The following is a 19,327-nucleotide window of genomic DNA, read 5'->3' on the forward strand; positions in this document are numbered from 1 at the left end:
AAGAAGGGAAGGAGATAAGGAGGGAAAGAGGGAGGGGGGGAAGAAAGGAGGGAGGAAGGGGGAGAGAGAGAGGGAAAGAGGAAGAGAGAGAGAGAGAGAAAGGAAGAGAGGAAGAGATAGAGAGACAGAGAGCTAAATATGGAGTGTACACAAAGTAATTTAAGGACTTCAAGAGGAAAAAAGTGACCCAAAATGAGAAAAAAAAGCAAAGCCTTGAAGAGACAATTCTCTAATGGTCTTTGAATGATGCCAGGTATCCTAGGTAATGGATGTGAGATAGGAAGCCTTACAAGCCCAGTGGGGTTAGAGGGGTCACCTGAACAAAGACAAGGAGGAAGATGGATTGCCATGTGGATAATGGCTCTCCAGTCACTTTGCCTGGATTGGAGAATGCATGAAGGAGAAGTATAAGATGTAAATTTGGAAAGGCAGATTAGGAGGCTTTGAAGACAAGACTAAAGATGTGCATCTTATCCAAAAAGCAACAGAAAGCCAAAAAAATTTTAAAATAAGAAGACATGGTCAAATTGGAGTTTTAGGGGTATGAATTTATAGCTAAATGGACAATGGAGAGAAAAGAAACTGGAATCAGGGAGAAAAATGAGGAGGAGGCAGCTATACAGGTCAAGGTGAAAGGTGAAGAGAGACTGCACTGGTAGGGCCCAGGTGAATGGGAAAGAAGGGAATAGATGAGAGAGACTTTGTTGAGGAAGATTTGACAGGACTTGACAACTGATTGGCTATTGTTCCAGTTCAGACTTCCCAGGATTTCTGCTTAGTAGAGCTGATTAGAGATTAAAGGTTTGTTTGTTTCAGATGGAATCCTGCTGACAGCCCTCCCCACCCTCTTCCTCTCTCTACATGGCTTTATTCTTGGAGATGTGACAGAGCCCTGTAGGAAAAGAACATGAGATGGGACTTATTTAGTGCTTTGATACTTACTGCCCAAACGACCTTGACCATGCCAATGATTCATAGATTTAGAGATGGAAGGGCAGCCTTCTAGGGCATTTTCCTCCTTTCACAGTAAAGGAAAATGAAGTTGAAAGGGAAAGAATTTGTCCAAGGTCACCCAGGAAGGAAGCAGCAGAGCCCACATTTGTATGGTGCTCTTCCAACTCAAAGCTGGGCCATTTCCCGTCAATCCCTCTCTCCCACCTAGTTTCCTTCTGTATGAACTAGAGACAACAAAGTTAGCACACTCCTTTCCACATGGGATTCCCATCTGGACTTCATAGCACAGAGAGTAGAGTTTCCATTAATTTTAATTAATTTAAAGAGAATGTTTGCTCTGGTTCCCTAAAACTGTGTGCCAAATACATCTTCCTGAGATCTCACTGACCTAGAACACTGTGTGCTCTGGGCACCACGTTTTTTTGTTTTTGTTTTTTTTTTTTTTTAAATAATAGCTTTTTATTTTCAAAATATATGCAAAACCTTGTGATAATTTTTATCCCTTCCTTCTCTCCTACCTCCTTTCCTAGACAGCAAGTAATCCAATATATATGAAACGATTCTTCTACATATATTTCTACAAGTATTGTGCTGCACGAGAACAATCAGATCAAAAAGCAAAGGAATTAGAAAGAATAAAAGCAATAAAACAATAAAAAGAGGGAAAATACTATGTGGTAATCCATATTCAGTCCCCCTAGTCCTCTCCCCAGATGCAGATGTCTCTCTCCATCACAAGTCTATTAGAATTAGCCTGAATTGTCTCATTGTTGAAAAGAGCCATGTCCATCACAGTTGATCATCATATAATCTTCTTGTTACTGTGTACAATGTTCTTTTCACTCAGCAACAGTTCATGTCAGTCTCCCCAGCCCTCTCTGAAATCATCCCGCTGATCGTTTCTTATGGAACAATAATGTTCCATAACATTCATATGTCGTGACTTATTCAGCCATTCTCCAACTGATGGGCATCCACTCAGTTTCTAGTTTCTTGTCACTACAAAAAGAGCTGCTATAAGCATTTTTGCAAGTGTGGTTCTTTCCCCCTTTTTTATGATTTCTTTGGGATACAGGCCCAGTAGAGAAATTGCTGGATCCAAGGAGATTCACAGTTTGATAGCACTTTGGGCATAATTCCAAGTTGTTCTCCAGAATGGTTGGATCAGTTCACAACTCCACTAACAATGTAGTCGTGTCCCAGTTTTCCCACATCTCTTCTAATATTTATCATTATTTTTTCCTGTCATCTTAGCCAATGTATCTAGTGTGGGTACCACATTTTAAGAAGGATGTTCATAAGCTAGGGACTATCTGAGGAGGTTAACTAGGCTGAGGAAGGGACTGGACACATATCATATGAACATCAGATGAAAGAACTAGGATGTCCATGACAGAGAAAACTGAAGGGAATAGTACTGCCCTCATGGTGCGCCCCCAAGAGCAGAGCCATGAACAAAGGGAGAACTAATGAAGAGGCCAATTTTGGCTCCAAGTTACCCCCAGAGCTGTCCCAGTGTGGAATGTTCTGGCTCAGGGCTAGTGGGCTCCACTGCCTTGGAGGGCTTCATGTGGAGACTGGACAATCACCTCTTAAATACATTTCTAATGCGGCGTCCTTCCTGGCACATTTTGGGCTTAATAGCCACTGAAGTCTCTGCCAAGCCTTAGAGTCTGGGTTTCTGTGAAGTCCACGTGATGGAATTCCCTCTACCAGTACAGGTTGGAGCACCTTCCGTGACTTGAGGTCATAGATAGTTGCCTAGTTATCTAAGAGATTTATACAGATTATCTATCTAAGAGATTGAGTGACTTTCCCAGGATCCCAAGACTGGCGAATGTCAGAAACTGAACTCAAATCTAGGTCTTTATGACTCTGAAGCCAGATCTTTATCCTCTATGCCATGGTTGCCAAGGCAACTTAAATAGGGTAGTTAAAAAAACAACTAGCAAATACAATTTTAATGACAAAAATCTTAGAACTAGAAGCAATTATCAAGAGAGACCCATCTTTTCCACCAATGAAGAGGAAATTGAAATAATAATTAGGAACTGTTTTGCTCAAATGTATGCCAATAAATCTGACAATCTAAATGAAATGGATGAATATTTACCAAAATATAATTTGCCCAGATTAATGGAGGAGGAAAAAATTGCTTAAATTATCCAATTTTAGGGGGGGAAAAAGAATTAAACAAGCTATCAATGAACTGCCTGAGGGGAAAAACATCTAGGGCCAGATGGATTTACAAATAAATTCGACCAGACATTTAAAAAACAATCAATTCAAATACTATACAAACTATTTGAAAAAATAGCTGGAGTACTGCCAAATTCTTTTGATAACATAAACATGGTGCTGATACCTAAACCAGGAAGAGCCAAAACAGAGAAAGAAAATTACAGACCAATCTTTTGAAACAATATTGGTGAAAATTTTCTAACTAAAATATTAGCAAAGAGACTATAATTTATCATCAGAATAATATATTGTTACCAGGTGGAATTTATACCAGGAATGCAGGGCTGGTTCAACGTTAGGAAAACCATCAGCATACTTGACCATATCAATAACAAAACTAACAAATCATGTGTTTATCTTAATAAATGCAGATATGATTTTTGACAAAATATAGCACCAATTCATGTTTTTAAAAAAAAAAAAACACTAGAAAGCATAGGAATAAATGGATCCTTCCTTAAAATTAAAAGCAGTACCTATATAAAATCATCAGCAAGTATCATATGAAATGGAGATAAGCTAGAAGCATTCCCAATAAAATCAGGGTAAAAAAAGGATGTCTATTATCACTACTATTATTCAGTATAGTACTACAAATGTTAACTTTAGCAACAAGAGAAGAAAAAGAAATTAAAAGAATTAGAATAGGAACAAAGAAACAAAACTATCACTCTGCAGATGTAATGATGGTATATTTAGAGAATCAACAACAACAACAACAAAAAAAACTACTTAAAATAATTAACAATTTTAGCAAAGTTGCAGGATATAAAATAAACCCACATAAATCATCACTATTTCTATGTATTACTAACAAAGTCCAACAGCAAGAGATAGAAAAAGAAATTCCATTTAAAGTAATTGTAGACAATGTAAAATATTTGGGAGTTTATCTGCCAAAACAAACCCAGGGTCTATATGAATACAATTATAAAACACTTTCCCATAAATAAAGTCAAATTAAATAATTGGAAAAATATCAAATACTAATTGCTCATTGGTAGGCCAAGCTAATATAATAAAAATAATAATTTTACCTAAATTAAATTATTTATAAAGTGCCATACCAATTAAAATGCCAAAAATTATTTTATAGAACTAGAAAAAACAATAAAATTCATCTAGAAGGAAAAAAAGATCAAGAATATCAAGGTAAGTAATTTTTAAAAATGCAAAGGAAGATGATCTCACTGTACCAGATCTAGAACTACATTATAAAGTGATAAACTATTTAATATTGGCTAAGAAATATAGTTGTAAATTAGTGGAACAGGTTAAGTATACAAGACACAATAGTCTGTAGTAGTCTATTATTTGATAAACCCAAAGACTCCAGATTCTCGATAAGAATTCACTATTTGACAAAAACTGCTGGAAAAACTGGAAAACAGTATGGCTTAAACTAGGCATATCATATGGTATATGAGGATAAGGTCAAAATGGGTTCATGATTTAGACATAAAGGGTTATACCATAAGCAAATTAGGAGAACACAAAATACTTTGCCTTTCAGAGCTAGATAAAAGGGAAGCAGTGATGATCAAACAGGAGACAGAAAACATGATGAAATGTAAAATGGAGTATTTTGATTACATTAAATTAAAAAGGTTTTGCTTAGAAGGGAAACAAAAAGCTGGGAACCAACTTTTATAGTCAGTGTTTCTGATAAGGGTCTCATTTCTAAAATATAAAGACAACTGAGTCAAATTTATAAAAAATACAAGTTATTCATGTATGCATATATTGTATTTAACTTATATTTTAACAGATTTAACAGGTATTGGTCAACCTGCCATCTGGGGGAAGGGTATGGGGGGGAAGGAGGGGAAAAATTGGAACAAAAGCTTTTGCAATTGTCAATGCTGAAAAATTACCCATGCATATATCTTATAAATAAAAAGCTATAATAAAAAAGAATACAAGTCATTCCATAACTGATAAATAGAGGGTATGAATAGACAATTTTCAGATGAAGAAATTAAAGCTATCTTTAGGCATAAAGAATGAAATCATAAATAAATTGGAGGAACATGGGATGGTTTACCTCTCAGACTTGTGGAGGAGGAAGGAGTTTGTGTCCAAGGGAGAACTAGAGACCATTATTGATCACAAAATAGAAAATTTTGATTACACCAAATTAAAAAGTTTCTGCACAAACAAAACTAATGCAAACAAGATTAGTAACTAATTGGGAAAACATTTTTACAGTTAAAGGTTCTGATAAAGGCCTCATCTCCAAAATATACAGAGAATTGACTTTAATTTGTAAGAAATCAAGCCATTCTCCCATTGATAAATGGTTAAAGGATATAAACAGACAATTTTCAGATGATGAAATTAAAACTATTTCCACTCATATGAAAGAGTGTTCCAAATCACTATTGATCAGAGAAATGCAAATTAAGACAACTCTGAGATATCATTACACACCTGTCAGATTGGCTAAGATGACAGGAACTAATAACGATGAATGTTGGAGGGGATGTGGGAAAACTGGAGCACTGATGCATTGTTGGTGGAGTTGTGAAAGAATCCAACCATTCTGGAGAGCAATCTGGAATTATGCCCAAAAAGTTATCAAAATGTGCATACCCTTTGACCCAGCAGTGCTACTACTGGGCTTATATCCCAAGGAAATACTAAAGAAGGGAAAGGGACCTGTATGTGCCAAAATGTTTGTGGCAGCCCTTTTCATAGTGGCTAGAAACTGGAAAATGAATGGATGTCCATCAATTGGAGAATGGTTGGGTAAATTATGGTATATGAATGTTATGGAATATTATTGTTCTGTAAGAAATGACCAACTGGAGGAATACAGAGAGGCTTGGAGAGACTTATATCAACTGATGCTGAGTGAAACAAGTAGAACTAGGGGATACACTTCAACAATGATACTGTATGAGGATGTATTCTGATGGAAGTGGATATCTTCAACATAGAGAAGAACTAATCCAATTCCAATTGATCAGTGATGGACAGAATCAGCTACACCCAGAAAAGGAACACTGGGAAATGAGTGTAAACTGAGAGCATTGGTTTTTTGTTTTGTTTTGTTTTGTTTTGTTTTGTTTCTCTTCCCAGATTATTTTTACCTTGCGAATACAATCCTTCCTTTGCAACAACAACAACAACAAAATATGGTTCTGCACATATATATTGTACCTAGGATATACTATAAGATATTTAATATGTATGGGAATGCCTGCCATCTAAGGGAGGGGGTGGAGGGAAGGAGGGGAAAAACTCGGAACAGAAGGGAGTACAAGGGATAATGTTGTAAAAAAAAATTACCTATGCATATGTACTGTCAAAGAAAATGTTATAATTAAAAAAAGAAACCATGCAAAAACAAAAAAAAAAAAAAAGAAAATTAAAGCTATAGTCATATAGGAATTGTTCTAAATCATTACTGATTTGAAAAATGCAAATTCAAATATCTCTGAGGTACTTCCTGTACTTATAAAATTGGCTAATAAGACAAAAAAGGAAAATGGAGCTTTCCTTATAATGAAAAGAAGTACCTATATAAAACCATCAGCAAGTATCATATGAAATGAAGAGCAGGTGGGAAAATTGGAACACTAATGCATTATTGGTAGAGTTGTGAAATGATCCAACCATCCTGGAGAGCATTTTGAGACTATGCCCAATAGGCTGTAAAACTGTGCATTCCCTTTGATCCAGCAATACTATTACTAGGTCTGTATCCCAAAAAGATCATAAAAAAATAGAAAAAAGATTTGCTATTCTGATCAAGACAAGAATCCAAGACAATTCCAAAAGAACCATGATGAAAAATGCTATCTACTTTTAGAGAGAGAACTGATGAACTCAGTGCTGATTGAAACATTTAAAAAATGTTTTTTCATTATTTGTCTTGTTTGAGGTGTGTGTATGTGTTTGTATTCTTTCTTTGCAACATGGTTAATATGGAAATATTTTCTGCATGGATTCACATATATAGTTATTATATATTGCTTGATTTCCTAAGGGGTGAGGGAGGGATGGAAGGGAGAAAATTTGCTGCTTAAAATTTTACAAAATGGATATTAATTTTTTATGTGTAATTGGGAAATATTTCATGAAAAATAAAATATATTTTAAAAAGAAAAAAAAACAAATATGGATAAATTTTTGAGTATGAATAATTTTTAGTGATGTTGCAAGTTTGAGTCATATATACTACAGTCTCTTGAGAAATCACCTAAAGGGTGATGAAGAGTTGTATGTTAGTGGCTTAAAGCATTATAGATTAAAATAGTTCAACATTAGCCTGGACTCCTCCCAGTCTCTTATCCCATAGATTCGACTAGTTCCCAAATCTTGATGTTTCTACTTCTTCCACAACTCTTGCCTGTCTTCTTCTCTTCCCTTTCCGCAATTACTAGTGCCCTCCTTCTCATGTAATTGTTCACTTTTTTATACATGTTATTTATTCACTTAATATTTATACTGTCCACCTTTTAAATGTACTCATTGCCTCCCTCTAGAGGAAATCCCCATTTTTTTCCACTCTAAGGAATTGTTTCTCGGCCTTCAGACATGGATGGACACCAACATGGTCCTAATTTTGAAATAAATTCTATGTGGAACAGGGAGGAACATTTTTTTTTTAACCGCTGCCAGGCCCAGCCAGGAGCACTGAGCATCTTCTGATCTTCATTAGATCTCAGCTTCAGGGTGAAGGAAGGTGGGGAGACAGCTACTTGAAGATGGGATTTCAGCACATACAGGGAAGGAGAGCTCCATCATGGTCTGGGAGCTGGCAGAGTTCTACCATTGCTCCTCTTCAGGCAAAACCTAGTTCTGGCGAGGTCAGCAATTTAATTAAGGGGGACTCAGAACTTGGGACCATATTCCCTGCCTCCCTCCTTTCTCCCCCCCCCCCTGCTCAGTTTTGCCAAGTTCCAGAAAACTGTTAGCACAGCAAGTAATTCAATTAAATGAGATACATTTTCTCTAATGTAGGAGCACCCTCATCTCAGCTTTCTAAGGATGAGCAATCCATCAAAACTCTTCCAGCTCAGTCTGGTGCTCCCTCCTATCTTCATCCAGGCAATTCCTAATCATTTGCCTTTTTGCAAAATGGTTTCTCCCCAACACTCATACCGATCAATCAAGCCCTCCAGCCTCTCCCTTCACTTTCATCTCTTTTGTTTCCTCCATGCTGTCTCTCAGTACCACAGGCTCAGTCCTCATCAAACTCATAGACTCATCAAAGCCCCTGCTTCTCTATTCTCCAATTATCCCCACATCCCAATCATGGCTGCCCCTTCCTTTCCTTTCTGTGTCCAACCAACGCTTCAGTGAACCTCCAAGCATCTCACACTTTAGTGTCAAAGATCGGAGATGTAATTAGGATGAATCAGCCAGGCTTTTACCCTCATGACACTGGCCGGAGGACATGCTACCTCCCTAAGATGTGCTAGAGTTGTCTTCCCCAAGGGATATATTTCCTCTCTGTCATGGACTTTTGTTTCAGACCATGTTCCTGCCTCCTTTGTTGGCTTTCACCATACTTGCACTCATCCCATTGCTAGGGTAGCCCATTGAGAGGCCACCTTCTCCCTGACTCCTTCTTCAGTGGCACAGGTAGGATTCTTTGTGGAGGAGCCTCCATCGGCCCCTGGCTGGCTGTGCCTTTTCCATGTATTCATAAACCATCTTCGGCAGTTAAATGTGCTACAGTACACAGAACTCTGAGTCTGGAGTCAGGAAAACATGGGTTCAAATTTAGCCTCAGATACTTGATAATTAGCTGGCCCTGGGCACGTCACTTTTTAATCTCTCTCACTTTCATTAACTGTAAAATGGGGATAATAATAGCACCTATCTTCCAGGGTGGATGTGAGGATTAAATAAGATAATAATTATAAAGTGCTTAACACAATTGGCAGATTGTAAATGCTAAATAAATATTCTTTCCTTCTCCTCTTCCTCCTCCTCCTTTCCCCTTTTTTCTTCTTTTTTTGTTTCTTTCTCTATTATTGTTCTTGTTCTTCTTGTTTTGTTTTTGTTCTTTCTTGTTCTTGTTCTTTTTCTTCTTGTTCTTGTTCTTCTTATTCTTCTTCTTGTTCTTGTTCTTCTTGTTCTTCCTCCTCCTCCTCCTCCTCCTCATTAATGATCCATTGAAGAATTTTCCTAGGAATTTCAGTCAAACCGCCATCTAGTTTGAGAGTTTCTGTTGTTTTTCTCATTCTTGAATATCAGAATGCCCTTAGATCCTAGGCTTGGTGTAAAAGGAGGGAACTGAAAGAATTATTAGGGAAGAAAGAGGGCATAGTAGATAGAGAGCAGGACCTGGAATTTAGGAAGAGTCATCTTGAGTTCAGTTTCAGCCTCAAACATTTACTAGCTGTGTGACCCTTGGGAAGTCACTTAATATTTATTGTCTGCCTCAGTTTTCTCATCTGTAAAATGGGCTGGAGAAGAAAATGGCAAACCACTCCAGTATCTCTGCCAAGAAAACTCCAAAGGGAGTAACAAAAAGTTGGAGATGATGGAACAGCAGCAATAAAAATTAAAAAAAAAAAAAAAAAGAAAGAAATGTTAACATATATTTGAAATAAAATCACTTTCACTTTTAAGAGGTAAGGACTTATGGGTATGGAATACAGCCCAACTTATGCTCTTTAGATAATTCTTTTTCTGTTTTGTCTTCTTTAAAGTCCTTGTTGTAAAGGATGGCTTCTGGTTGGGGAAAGAGAAAGGGACACATTGACCAGTCTAGGTAATATAAAAACTAAAGGTAGGAATTAAAATTTTATTTAAAATAAATAGGATTAAAACAGCTAGCTTCCACAGACTTGAAACCCAGGTCCTTAACAGATGGGAGATTTTATGAGATGGTGTGAATTGGGCCAGAAGATAAGGAAGCTTATATTTTAAAAATGTAATTCACTTATTACCAGTGATAATGAAAATTGTGTAACTTGGGTTATAGCAAAGCCTTAAGCTGTTAAGTAAGGTTCTTTGGAAAATGGCCGGCTTGGGCCTATTTAGGCATGAAGAATTTCAGCCCCAGGGCCTAGTTTTCCTTGGCCTTGATTTCCTGTCTTTGCTGGACATAGTTCAGCCTCCATCCCTCCCTTCCTTGGAGCAGGATTGGCCCTTATTTGACTTCAACTCTTGACTGTTTTCCAGGTTTCTCTTACAGGGCTGTTGAAACTGGAACAATTGCCTGGGAGAGGAAGGAGACTTGTATTTTTTGGGCCCAGAGGACATGTCTAGGAGGAGGGGTACCAAATGTAAAGAGGAGAATTTAGGCTGGGAGGGAGGACAAACTTATTTGAGTTGCTCAGAATGGAGTGGGTTTTGTGAGAGGGGAAGCTTTAACTAGATGGCCAGCTGTTGGGGAGTGTTAGGATTACTAGGTGAGAACTCAGGTTGTCTGGATAGTGACAAGGTGAGAATTCAGGTTGGACAATTACAAGGTGAGAACTCAGGTTGACTTGATAGAAGGAGCAAGCTCATTGGCTGAAGTGGTTCTTCCCAGAAGCCCTTGCATTATCCCACGCTCACTCTCTGGGAAGAGATCTGCTGTGTCTTCTACTCAAATCTCTCTGACAGATTCTTCTTCCTGTAACGAACCGTTGTCTCCAGGCAGTTGCTGTTAACTCTTGTCCAGAGAAGTGACTTCCCTTCCTGCAGGGAGCCCCGTCAAGCCTGATGCAATGCAGAGTCTTCTTCTATCTCTGGGAGTCCTCTCTTTTATTCTCCCAGAGAATGGGTGTGGTATAATGCAAGGGCTTCTGGGAAGAACCACCTCAGCCAATGAGCCTGCTCCTTCCATCAAGTCAACCTGAGTTCTCACCTTGTAATTGTCCAACCTGAATTCTCACCTTGTCACTATCCAGACAACCCGAGTTCTCACTTAGTAATCCTAACATCTCCCCCTTTCTTTTGATTTAGAACATATGTTCTAAACGGAGAGATTTGAGTTGACACAGCAGATCTCTTCCCAGAAAATGAGCGTGGGATAATGCAAGGGCTTCTGGAAAGAACCACTTCAGCCAATGAGCTTGCTCCTTCTATCAAGTCAACCTGAGTTCTCACCTTGTAATTGTCCAACCTGAATTCTCACCTTGTCACTATCCAGACAACCTGAGTTCTCACCTAGTAATCCTAACAGGGGAGAGGAAAAATGGGGACCTGGAGGCTGCTGGAAGCTTTTCTGAAATTTCATGAATTTCATTTCTAAATTACTGATTTAAAAAAATAAGACCTAGAAAGTGAACAGTGCCCCCTCTAAGATCAGAAGGTAAAAAAGTCAGGCAGTCAGCAAGTCAAAGAAATCTGTCAATTCCATTTCTGTTGTAAAATTATTACTTTGAAGAAATAATTTTTGTAGTCTGTAGCTAATATATTCAGGAATATAAACACTTTTTCTCTGGATGACTATTCTTAAACAAATAATATCAAATGTCAACTTGACCAAGAATAAAGCCCATTTTGTCATAACACAAAAGGCAGTGTGTTAAGATTCCTAAAAGGTGCTAAGTCTATGGAATAGATAGAGACAATAATTATCTAATTTAGCATGATTCAGTATGATTGATCTGATCCTACAAGGAGACTTTATGGATCAGAACTTGAAACAAGGTACTAAGTGGAATTGAGGAGACAATGATTAAATCTAGTTTAGCATTGATTTAATCTTACCACAAAAAAAGTTGTTTTTTTCCTAGAGATATAATGATTAGTGTATGCTCAGTGTGGAACATATAAAGAGGAGCTGTTAGGGACAGGAAGGAGAAGCCCACTAGAAGCTCATTTGGAGGGAGCTAGAGGCAGAAGTTGGCAGAGGCAAAGGACTAGCAGTAGGAGCTCTCAGAACCAAGGATAGAGATAGGCCTCTAAGAAAGCTAACTGGGCGCAAGGAAGGAGACAAGACTTTGAAGGAGACTTTAATAGGATCTGGACTTTAATACCTGGCTTGGGGCGATTGCTCTGAACTGAAACTAAAGCTACCTCCAGAAGCCCCCAAAGAAATCTGCTTCCAGAGAACATTATATTTTAGAGAAGAATATTACAGCAATGGACAATCAATTATTAAATATTTTAAATTATCAGTAACAAACCATCTATATTAGCCCTTGCTTTCAAATTATAATCAAAACAAAAGCACATTCTATAGTGTACATTTTAATTTACTGTGTCCTATTTTCATTGTTCTAGACTGAAATGAGTAAGTGTAATTTTGATGGGGTCCAACAAAGAAAATAGTAAAGCAAAGATAATATAAATGAAAAAGTATTTTAAATGTAAATGTTCTACTTTGTAAATATATAAATAATAGTATAAAGATTTTTCCATCCATTTATACCCTCTTAAAAAAAAAACAAAAAAAAAACTATAGCTTACAATTGGTAGATATGCCTATAGAAATACACATATATATGTAGATTAAAAAGATATCTATATCTATAGATATAGATATGAAAATCACCTAAATCTTCTTTATTAGAGGATAGCTCACTTATATACTGCATAGAACCTGGACCTGGCTTTTTATTCTTAATGTAATTTTTTCCTCAAGGTATGAACTAATTCTCTTGAAAGTGAATCTTCTTTTACTACTTAAATCATTTATGTATATCCGGTAAATTATAACCAAATTTGTTGTTAGATTGCATACAGTAAATTGAAAAAGACACTTGGTACACTACAGAATTGTAGTGTAGTTTTCATTTCAGTTATATTGGAAGAAAAGAAAAAAAATTAAATGCATAAAAATAGACCATGAGAAAAGGAAATAGATAATAAAACTATTATAATGGGGGACATTATCTTTTCCCTCTCAGAAGGGAGGGAATCATAAAATGAACAAGAAAGAAGTTAAAGGGACGGATACAATCTTAGGATAAGTTGTGATAGACTTCTGGAAAAAACTAAATGAAAATAGAAGCATACCTTTTTCTTGGCTTTACATATCATCTCATGAAAATTTACAAATATGTACTAGGGCATTAAAACTCCCACAACCAAATGTAGAAAAGAGGAAATATTAAAGGCACTCTTTTCATAACATAATAGAGTCAATATTACATATTATAAAGCACCAAGGAAGCATCTATTTAATATAACCAGAAACTGATGTAATCCTAAAGGTTGAGTAGGTTAAAGAACAGCTGTGCTGCAGAAATGGCCTTGGGAAAGAAGGAACCAGCACACTGGGAGTGCAGAGACCAGGAGGAAGGGACCCTGCTGACTGTGATTACTTGCTGGAGGATGGAACACTTAGTTTGGGGTTCCTGGTCAGAGTGAAGAGCTGGAGTGAAGTCAGAGACACCGACCTCCCACTCCATGATTAGAGATGCTTACACTAATATCTCTTATTTAAAAAAACAAAAACAAAAAAGAAAGAACCCCACCATAGGAACTTACTATGGGAATAGGGAAGACCAGGATTCATTTTCAAAGGAGGATAGTGAAGTAAAAAGAGCTTTTTCTATCTCAAAGAGTAATGTGAATTGGTTCCCCACTCAGCAAGATTTTATAGAAGAACTCACAAAAGAATTTAAAAATCAAATGACAGACATTGAGGAAAAAGTAAAAAACAAACAAACAAACAAACAAAAAACAACATAAAAACCATCCAAGAAAAACAAGATTATGGGGAAAAAAAAGTTAATCAACTAAAAAAAGATACAGCATCTCAAAAATGAAAATAAGTCTTTGAAAATTAGAATTGGGTAAGGGGAAGCCAATAATTAGAGAACAAAAAATAACAAAACAGATTATAAAGAATGGGAAAAAATTACAACAGAATGTGAAACAGCTTATAAGAAAAAATGAAAGATCTGGAGAACCAATAAATAAGAAAATAATTTTAAAATAATTGGACATCCTGAAAATTGTGACCAAAAAAAGAACTTTGACACAGTTATGCAAGAAATAATCCAAGGTAATTGTTTTGGAGTGATAGAATATGAGGGGCAAGTTAAAAAAAATCCACCAATCACCCTCAACCCTCATTGAGATCCTGTGTGGAAAACAGATAGGAATATTATTGCCAAATTTCAAAATCCCCTGATCAAAGACAATTTTTCAAGAAACAAGGAAAAAATTCAAATACGCTAAAGCTACAATTAAAATTGTACAGGGCTTATCAGCAGCCACAATAAAAGCCGGAATAATTTCTACTGACAATCAAAAGAACTAGGTTTGTGGCCAAAAATATCATATCCAGCTAAATTATCTACAATATTGAATGAGGAAAATAGACATTCAATGAACTTGGAGATTTTCAGGACTTCCTATGAATCAGTCTTGAACTTAATAGAAAATTTAACATATAAGAGCCAGTATCAAAGACCACTCTCAGGAAATTCAACATAGACAAATTGTTTAATGGAAATATATATATATATATATATATATATATATATATATATATATATATATATATATATATATCACATGTTTAAGATTGATATCAACAATAGGGTAGCTCAAGCAGCTGTCTGCCTCCACGCCGCCATCTTGGCCGGAAGTTCAAGAACCATCAGACAAAGGAAAAGATATTGGAAGCTGCTAGAAAAAAGCAATTCAGATATGGAGGATCCACAATAAGGATAACCCAGGATCTAGCAGCGTCCACATTAAAAGAACGAAGGGCCTGGAACATGATATTCCGAAAGGCTAAGGAACTTGGTATGCAGCCAAGAATAACTTACCCAGCAAGAATGAGCATCGTTTTCCAGGGAAGAAGATGGACATTTAACGAAATAAATGAATTCCATCTATTTTTGATGAAAAAAACAGACCTACATAAAAGGTTTGATCTTCAAATACAGAACTCAAGAGATTTCTAAAAAGGTAAAAAGAAATCTTGAAAACTATACTTCTGCCAAAAAAATATGTAAAGAACATATGTACAATTTGTCTTAGAAACTAGAGGTGGAAAGGAAATTATATCATAAAGTGTAAAGTGGTGGTACTACATCTCATGAAGAGGCAAAGGTAACCTATTATATCTGAGAGAAAGAAAGGAGGAAGATGAACATAGTGTGTATCAATAGACATATTCAATTCATGGTGAAACTTCTTCCACTTCATTGAAAAGTGAAAGGGAAGGAGTAAGCTAAGGGGAAGGGAAAACAGAAATTGTGAGGAAAAGGGGTAAAATAAGGGGAAGAACTTTAAGGTGGGGGAGGGATCCTAAAAAGGGAGGGCTGTGAAAAGCAAGTGGTGTTCACCAGTTTAATACTGGGTAGGAGGGTAAAAGGGAAGGAAAGGGGAAAAGCATAAGCAGGGGTTAATAGGATGGCAAGCAATATAGAATTAGTCCTTCTAACTATAAATGTGAATGGGGCAAACTGCCTCATAAAAAGGAAGCAGTTAGCAGACTGCATTAAAAATCAGAATCCTACTATATGTTGTTTACAGGAAACACACCTGAAACAGGGTGAGACATTCAAACTAAAAGTAAAAGGGTGGAACAGAATCTATTATGCTTCAGGCAAAACCAAAAAAGCAGGAGTAGCCATCCTCATCTCAGATCAAGCAAAAACAAAAATTGATCTAATTAAAAGAGATAAGGAAGGGCATTATATCCTGTTAAAGGGCAGCATCAATAATGAAGCAGTATCAATACTAAACATATATGCACCAAGTGGTGCAGCATCTAAATTCTTAAAAGAGAAATTAAGAGAGCTGCAAGAGGAAATAGATAGCAAAACTATAATAGTGGGAGATCTCAACCTTGCACTCTCAGAATTAGATAAATCAAACCACAAAATAAATAAGAAAGAAGTCAAAGAGGTAAATAGAATACTAGAAAAGTTTGATATGATAGATCTTTGGCGAAAGCTAAATGGAGACAGAAAGGAATATACTTTCTTCTCAGCAGTTCATGGAACCTATACAAAAATTGATCATATACTAGGGCATAAAAACCTCAAAATCAAATGCAGTAAGGCAGAAATAGTAAATGCATCCTTTTCAGACCATAATGCAATCAAAATTACATTCAATAAAAAGCCAGGGGAAAATAGACCAAAAAATAATTGGAAACTAAATAATCTTATACTAAAGAATGATTGGGTAAAACAGCAAATCATAGACATAATTAATAACTTCACCCAAGAAAATGACAATAATGAGACATCATACCAAAATGTGTGGGATACAGCCAAAGTAGTAATAAGGGGAAATTTTATATCTCTACAGGCCTACTTGCATAAAATAGAGAAAGAGAGGGCCAACGAATTGGGCTTACAACTAAAATTGCTAGAAAAGGAACAAATTAAAAACCCCCAGACAAACACAAAACTTGAAATTCAAAAAATAAAAGGTGAGATTAATAAAATTGAAAGTAAAAAAAAAAAACTATTGAATTAATTAATAAAACTAAGAGTTGGTTCTATGAAAAAACCAACAAAATAGACAAACCCTTAGTAAACCTGATTAAAAAAAGGAAAGAGAAAAAGCAAATTTTTAGTCTTGAAAATGAAAAGGGTGAACTCACCACTAATGAAGAGAAAATTAGAACAATAGTTAGGAGCTACTTTGCTCAACTTTATGCCGATAAATTCAATAACTTAAATGAAATGGAAGAATACCTTCAAAAATATAGCTTGCCCAGATTAACAGAGGAAGAAGTAAGTAGTCTAAATAGTCCCATCTCAGAAAAAGAAATAGATCAAGCTATTAACCAACTTCCTAAGAAAAAGTCCCCAGGACCAGATGGATTTACATGTGAATTCTACCAAACATTTAAAGAACAACTAACTCCAATGCTATGTAAACTATTTGAAAAAATAGGGATTGAAGGAGTCCTACCAAATTCCTTCTATGACACAGACATGGTACTGATACCTAAACCAGGTAGATCGAAAACTGAGAAAGAAAACTATAGACCAATTTCCTTAATGAATATAGATGCTAAAATCTTAAATAAGATATTAGCAAATAGACTTCAGAAAATCATCCCCAGGATAATACACTATGACCAAGTGGGATTTATACCAGGAATGCAGGGCTGGTTTAATATTAGGAAAACTATTAGTATAATTGACCATATTAATAATCAAATTAATAAAAACCATATGATCATCTCAATAGATGCAGAAAAAGCATTTGATAAAATCCAACATCCATTCCTACTAAAAACGCTTGAGAGTATAGGAATAAATGGACTATTCCTTAAAATAATAAGGAGCATATATTTAAAACCTTCAGTAAACATCATATGTAATGGCGATAAACTAGAACCTTTCCCTATAAGATCAAGAGTGAAACAAGGTTGTCCACTATCACCATTACTTTTCAATATAATACTAGAAACTCTAGCCTTGGCAATAAGAGCCAAGAAAGAGATTCAAGGAATTAGAGTAGGAAATGAGGAAATCAAATTATCACTTTTCGCAGATGACATGATGGTATACTTAGAGAACCCCAAAGACTCTGCTAGAAAGCTAATAGAAATAAGTCAGAATTTTAGCAAAGTTGCAGGATACAAAATAAATCCACATAAATCCACAGCATTTTTATACATTACCAACACAATCCAACAACAAGAGATACAAAGAGAAATTCCATTCAAAATAACGGTCGATAGTATAAAATATTTGGGAATATATCTAATAAAGGAGAGTCAGGAATTATATGAGCAAAATTACAAAACACTTGCCACAAAAATAAAGTCAGATTTAAATAATTGGAAAGACATTCAGTGCTCTTGGATAGGCCGAGCGAATATAATTAAGATGACAATACTCCCTAAACTAATCTATTTATTTAATGCTATACCAATCAGACTTCCAAGAAACTATTTTAATAACCTAGAAAAAATAACAACAGAATTCATATGGAACAACAAAAGGTCGAGAATTTCAAGGGAAGTAATGAAAAAAAAAAATTAAGTGAAGGTGGTCTAGCTGTACCTGATCTAGAACTGTATTATAACGCAACAGTCACCAAAGCCATTTGGTATTGGCTAAGAAATAGACTAGTTGATCAGTGGCATAGGTTAGGTTCACAGGGCAAGATAGTGAATAAAAATAGCAATCTAGTGTTTGACAAACCCAAAGATCCCAAATTTTGGGATAAGAATTCATTATTTGACAAAAACTTCTGGGAAAACTGGAAATTAGTATGGCAGAAACTAGGCATGGACCCACATTTAACACCACATACTAAGATTAGATCAAAATGGGTCCAAGATTTAGGCATAAGGAACGAAATCATAAATAAATTGGAGGAACATGGGATGGTTTACCTCTCAGACTTGTGGAGGAGGAAGGAGTTTTTGTCCAAGGGAGATCTAGAGACCATTATTGATCACAAAATAGAAAATTTTGATTACACCAAATTAAAAAGTTTCTGCACAAACAAAACTAATGCAAACAAGATTAGAAGGGAAGTAACAAATTGGGAAAACATTTTTACAGTTAAAGGTTCTGATAAAGGCCTCATCTCCAAAATATACAGAGAATTGACTTTAATTTACAAGAAATCAAGCCATTCTCCAATTGATAAATGGTCAAGGATATGAACAGACAATTTTCAGATGATGAAATTAAAACTATTTCCACTCATATGAAAGAGTGTTCCAAATCACTATTGATCAGAGAAATGCAAATTAAGACAACTCTGAGATATCATTACACACCTGTCAGATTGGCTAAGATGACAGGAACTAATAACGATGAATGTTGGAGGGGCTGTGGGAAAACTGGGATACTGATGCATTGTTGGTGGAGTTGTGAAAGAATCCAACCATTCTGGAGAGCAATCTGGAATTATGCCCAAAAAGTTATCAAAATGTGCATACCCTTTGACCCAGCAGTGCTACTACTGGGCTTATATCCCAAGGAAATACTAAAGAAGGGAAAGGGACCTGTATGTGCCAAAATGTTTGTGGCAGCCCTTTTCATAGTGTCTAGAAGCTGGAAGATGAATGGATGTCCATCAATTGGAGAATGGTTGGGTAAATTATGGTATATGAATGTTATGGAATATTATTGTTCTGTAGGAAATGACCAATAGGAGAAATACAGAGAGGCTTGGAGAGACTTACATCAACTGATGCTAAGTGAAATGAGCAGAACCAGAAGATCACTATACACTTCAACAATGATACTCTACGAGGATGTATGCTGATGGAAGTGGTTATCTTCAACATAGA

This window comes from Sminthopsis crassicaudata, chromosome 3 (assembly GCF_048593235.1).
Source record: "Sminthopsis crassicaudata isolate SCR6 chromosome 3, ASM4859323v1, whole genome shotgun sequence".
In the NCBI taxonomy this organism is placed as follows: Eukaryota; Metazoa; Chordata; class Mammalia; order Dasyuromorphia; family Dasyuridae; genus Sminthopsis; species Sminthopsis crassicaudata.